The following is a 6,182-nucleotide window of genomic DNA, read 5'->3' on the forward strand; positions in this document are numbered from 1 at the left end:
GCTAAAGAGCCAAGGGGAAAGACAGTCATTAGATCAGAAAGTGTTTGAATTTTCCTGATTGTTTCATCAATTTTTTATAGTTTTTGATTTGAATTAGGATCCAACATAAAGTCCATGTGTTTGGTTGATTTCTTTTTTTAAACAGTGATGAACATTGTCTGAGAGACAGCATGGTGTAATCCTGTGTCTCTCAATTCTGTGTCATCTTCCTCAATGTGGCTATACCATTTATTTTTAGGAGCTCTAAGGAACAGTTGTAAGCTTAGGTATCAAAGTCCCCAAAGTTTAACTTTAAAATTCCTTTCCAGACACACTTAGAAGGGAAAGTACAAAGATAGTGAAAAAAGAAAAAAAGGATAGAAAGAAGAAAAACCTACAGTGAGTGGTCAGGAGACAGATGAAGGCCCAAGAGGAATAAAAGGAAATGAGAAAGGTAACAAAAACTTGTGTGACCCCATCCACGGGGACGCTTGGAAATTCTCATAAATGTCTTACTCATTTCTGTATCACCCCAGTGAGCAAGTGGGAAAAAAAATGAATCTTTAAATAATAATATTCTACTTCTATAGCACTTTTTTCTCAAACAGCTTATAAAGTAGCTGAACAGGCATCAAATAAGAAATTGCTCTATGTAAAGTAGGAAGTAGTAGGAATTCTGATGCCCTTTTGCAGATGGTAAAATTTAATTGATAGGGCTGGGGTTGTTGCTCAGTGGTAAAGCACTTGCCTCATTTGTGTGAGGCACTGGGTTCAATCCCCAGCACCACATAAAAAAAAATTAAACAAATAAATAAAATAAAGGCATTGTGTCCATCTACAACTAAAAAATGTTTAAAAATATATAACTGATAAGGCTAATAATATTTTTAGGTGCCCTAAGGAACAATTGTAAGCCTAGGTATCAAAATTGGTGAAGATGGTTCACATTTAAGAGTCACCTGCCACTTGCCAAACATGGTGGTAAATGCCCTATTACATCATCTAGTGCAATCCTGATAACAAGCCTATGACATTAGTACAGTTATTGTCACTTTACCTATGATGAAAATGATACAGAGAACAAGTAACCTGCCTGCTGTTACAGATCTGAAAATTTTGGATCTGAGAATAAAACTTGGGGCTATCAAAGCCACTGGACTTTTTTCCTTAGATCTGTCCCCCGTCACCTACATCAGCAATCTTTCTTGTGCATATATTTGCTCATTGGCAAAATTCCACTTAAAAGGCCATCTCCAAATATAATAATAAAGAACTTTGTTCTGGAATTTACAAAGCATTTCCCACATAATTTCCCATTTTTTTTCTTATATTCACCCTGAAAAATAGACAGGGCAGGTGTATTAATTTGTATTTTGCAGATAAGAAAAGTGAAGTTCAAAGCTTTTGTCCTGTTAGCTGGTGATCATAAAGCTAATAAGGATAGCTCGTGTCACAGAGTTAGTTAATGACAGAACCAAAGACATCTTCTTGTGATTTCAAATCCTGTGCTTCTCTGGTTTTCTTTGCAAACCTCCTGGGCTCCCAGCTTTAGTTGCTGACCTCTCTCTCCGTCCCTTCTGATGTTCCTTATGAGGAGTTGAGGAGGGTTATTACAAATTAAATATCTGGATGCTCGAACTGATGAACAGGAAATGAGGCTGCGAATGCTCAGAGGAATGAAACTGAGATGCATTTTTTTTAAAGTAGAATTTTGGGCCAAGTGGCCTCTTTCTGTCCTGCCCTTCCCTGTGTCCTTCCAGTCTCCATGGAAACCCCAAATCAATGCAGCATATGTTGATCCATGTTGCTACTGTTACCAGGAAGCTACAAAGTGGAAATTGCTTTTAAAAGATTTGCGGAAGAGCTTGAGCATCTGACCAGAATTCAAATCTAATATCTAAATGACTGTTTTATTAAAAGCTTTTAATGTGGTCCTATTCTAGGTGGTATGTTGATTAAATAAACACACAGGAGGCATTTGGCAATAAACCTCCTCTTCTACAAGCCCCGGCTTTTTAAAATATTATATTGCAGGCTTTAATTCTCTTTATCTTCAATTTAATTACATTTTCATGGCCTGTGTGGCAATGCCAGGTGCTCCTTTTGCTCTTGATTAATTCCACCCTGTCCTGACTAGGCTGTTGGGATAGTTTACAAAAGCCTTCTTTCTGTACCTGTACTGCTGCCCCTGAATTCCATTAGCATTCTGTTGACTTCAATACTGACCAGGATGTGCAGAAGTCTAACTCGTTTCTGCTATAAGGAATGCCTGGTGATTTTTTCAGATTTTTTTTTTTCATGAACACAAAATCAGATTCGGCGGACTTATTAAACACCTGCTCCATCTGAGGCAATGAGGATTGATAGCATGGAGTCTGTCTTTTTGGAGTGAATAGTCAGTTGGGAGGATCAGAAACTATCCATCAAAAGGGTCAACGAAGACTGATGGGGGCTGTTGGAATCATTCAGCAAGTTGGTGGCACTGGTATGAAGGGGCTCCTCCTGATTGAAAGAGTTCTGAAAAAGCGTGGGAAGGGAAGTTTTAGTTTACAGATGATGGGTTTAGAAAAGGACTGGGAGTTACCGGGCAGATGGAGGGTGGGGACATTCTGAGCAGAGGGAGCTGCAGAGAAAATCAGGTGCATGGGTGCATATGTGTGTGTGTGTGAGAACAATGAGATATAAAGCTGGATGGGTAAACAGGACCAACTATTGTTAGGCACAGCATGGAACTGCAATGGAACCTACACAGATTATTATAGAGATGATCTGCTTTATGGTGCCTGTTCAGTGGGTAACTGATGGTTGTGCGGTGTGTGAGGTTTGTGGCTGGCTGGGGAAGGAATGGGCAGGGAGATCCAACTTGTAAAGGGGAGGATGCACACTGTATTATGAGCTGCATAACCTCTGACTGCAGGGCCCATGGATGGGAGGGACTGAAGTTAGGAAGTATTTCAAAAATATAACGAAGAGATTTTAAAAACAATTCAACCAGAGGAACGGAGAAAAAGAATTCAGAAATATTTGTATGTCTTACCCCAAGGGACTTGAGTAAAGTGATGTCGGGAACAAGCAGAGAGTCCTGCAGGAATGGGGGATTGGGAGAAGAGGGGTGGTTCTTCCCCATACAGTGGCGCCTGCGGGTCTGGGGCATGAGGAGCTGTCCAGCACATCTCTGGATGAACAGCCTGGAGCTCCCTAGAAGTAGGACTGAAGACCTGAGGAGCAGAAGTGTGCACCTGGAGCGGGCAGGTTTCCCAAGAGGAGTGCTGTAGAAATAGCAAGAGCAGAGGGGTGCAGGGCAGCCGGAGGAATCAGAGTGGGGCTTGTCTTCAGGTTTCTGGGAAAAATCAGGAATCGCGGCCAGTTGGGATGTCCTGTGCCATCTTCAGCTAGTAAGCCAGAAGCAGCATCCAGAAAAGAATGGAGAACTTGACCTTTCTGGCCAGGGCTGTAAGCCTGGGGGCTGCAGAGGACAAATGGATATGCTCCAACCTCCTGGCACTCAAACTCACCAGTCTTTTCCTGTCCCCTTCCTTCAGGGAAGAAGACCATGTTAGAGGACTTAACCTTAGGTTCAGCCTGATGATATCCCCCTGGAATTCCTTATGCACCATCTCTTTGGAATATTACGTTAGAGTTCTGTAAGAAGGTACCTGGACTAGGTCTGTATTTCTCAAACTGGGGTGCTTTGGAGTTCCCTAGTGTTTAAATGTTTGGGCTGGTTTTCATTTTCTCTCCTTCTTCCTGTTCTACATATCCACACACTCTCGTCTCTCTGCTCTTTCTAAGCTCATTCTTTTCTTCAATGTGGTTTATTGACTTCCTGTGACTATATTATTTCTCTAAAGGCTAATTGAGGATTCTGATGGCTGGTTAATATTGATCAGCTTCCACTTGAGACTTGAGCCCATCTGCAGCCCTGCCCTCTCTCCCCAATCCCTTTCCATCCTGGATATCAGACTTGGCAGCGGGAGACTAGGAGGGGGTTTTCATGATGCCATCTTTGTGTTAAAGTGACGGGCACAGCAGCACTGAGTTTGACATCAGACCTCCGCTCTGCCACTTATAAATGACTTGTCTCTGTTTTCCTACCTGTAAAAGGGGCTGATAAAGATGCTGACCTTGAAAATTGTTGTGAGAATTAAATAACTCAAGGACCAACTATTGTCAGGCACAGTGTGGAACTGCAATGGAACCTGCACAGATTATTGTACAGGTGATCTGCTTTATGGTACCTGTTTAGTGGGTAACTGACGGTTGTGCAGTGTATGAGGTTTGGGAATCACATTGTCTGGCCCATACTAAATGCTTATTAAACTTGAACTATGCACATTAAATATTAGCTCTGTGAATTTACCTTATGTTTTAAATATATCCTAGTCTAGGGATGTGCTTATCCATGGGCTTTTATTTATCAGTGTATTTGTGTATCAGTTTCCTTACATACACTGTGCCGAAAAAATGCCCAGAAGTGAAGGATTCTCTTTCTGCTTAAGTTCTAAATTCCAGCTAGCATCAGGGTTCAAGACAGGAGTTACAAGGAATGGAAAACTTTTGCATCTTGTTTTGTAGCACAAAATTTCCTTGGCCTTATCAAGAAGCACTGTGGCCATTTTCAGAGAGAGACAATGAGTCACTATGGAGCTAGCATCAGAATTTTTATTTCATCCTATCATCAGGCAATGAATAGTTGCGGCAGAATCATTCACTGTCAGAATATAGGTTCAGCACCAATAGATCTGCCCAGAAAGACTGGGTTGTGGCATGACGTAGGAGAAAAAGCTCTGCTGTTAGAGTCACAAGACACAAATTCCTTGTGCTGCCTCTTATGCATTCCGTTGCTTTGAAAAGAGGCACTTTACAATTATTAGCCTCAGTTTTTTTCATCTGTAACTTGGGAATAATAACACCCTCTCTGACCATGGCATGTGATTGATGAGTGTCAGTATGTGTCCTTTATGCACTGTAAGAGATTAAGCAAATGGAATCTATTACCTTTATTATAAAACCATTACTTTCTGTAGAGATTTCTGTTACCTGCTGGGTTTCAGAAATGACTTGTAGCTAGTCTAGGTGTACTTGGAACTGGTCGATTCCTGGGGGAAAATGAAGACTCAGCCTTAGAAACCCAGAATGTAATGAACAGAAGGCAAGCTTTATCCCAGAGCAGTGGTTTGCAAACTTCAGCCTGCATCAGAATCACCTGGAAGGCTGAGCACGGTCCCCAGAGTTTCTGATGCTGTGGGTCTGGGTGGGGCCTGAGAATTGGCATGTCCCACACATTCCCAGATGCTGCTGAGACTGCCCGTCTGGGCACCAGTCTTTGAGAACCACTGTACGGGGGCAAGCAGGAAGGCTTCCTTGTGGAACAGAAGCAGGCAGTGTGAAAATCCAGGTGGGTAAGGAGGCTTGGGAGGAAAACTGGAAAAGAGACAGAAAATAGGGAAGATGTGTGCAGATAGGGCAGAACAAAGAGAAAAGTCGCACTCCATCACAAATGCAAGTAGGGGAAGTTGCTAGGTGATGGATGAGGGAGAGAGGTGAGTTTCTTCTGTAGGAAAAACCAGGTGAGAGGCAGGAGCACAGGGTTGGAAATATGCACGTTTGGGGAGGCGGAGGAGGTGGAAATTTCTCATTAAGAAGTGGGGAGCCGTTGGTTGGCACTGGTGGGGGGTGGGAGTGGAAATGGGCTGGGGGAGAGGTGCCTCTGTAGAGTAAGGGGACAGATGAGATGTGGCAGAGAGGGGTAATTTCAGGGCTGTGTGGTTTGGCTTGGTAGTGCAGCACAATAGAAATTGGGAGAAAGGGGGTGGAATTTAGATGTGTGACCTGCCCCGTAGCTTTCTTGCTCTCTGCATTTATCACATCACATCACACCCAGCAAGACAGCCCCCCTCCTCCTGGCTCATTAGGAGATTTGATTCGGCTTGGCTCCTGCTGTCAGCAGCTGTCTGGGGCAAGATCTTTATGCTCCCTGCTCCCTGTGCAGCAACGAGCCTTCAACCAGCAGCAGAGCTCATTAGAAGAGGGTCCTCTGGACACTTGATTTTCAGCTCTTTGGTGGCCCGAAAGAGTTAATACCTACTCTTCGCTGGGTGCAGAGAGGTGGCTGTGGGCTATGGGGACTTCTCCCTGAGCTGCAGCCAGAGGAGCTGCAGGTTAGTGAGGCTGAGGAGGAAGGTGCGGGAAACGTGCCAGGT

Source organism: Marmota flaviventris, chromosome 12 (genome assembly GCF_047511675.1).
Source record: "Marmota flaviventris isolate mMarFla1 chromosome 12, mMarFla1.hap1, whole genome shotgun sequence".
Taxonomy (NCBI): Eukaryota; Metazoa; Chordata; class Mammalia; order Rodentia; family Sciuridae; genus Marmota; species Marmota flaviventris.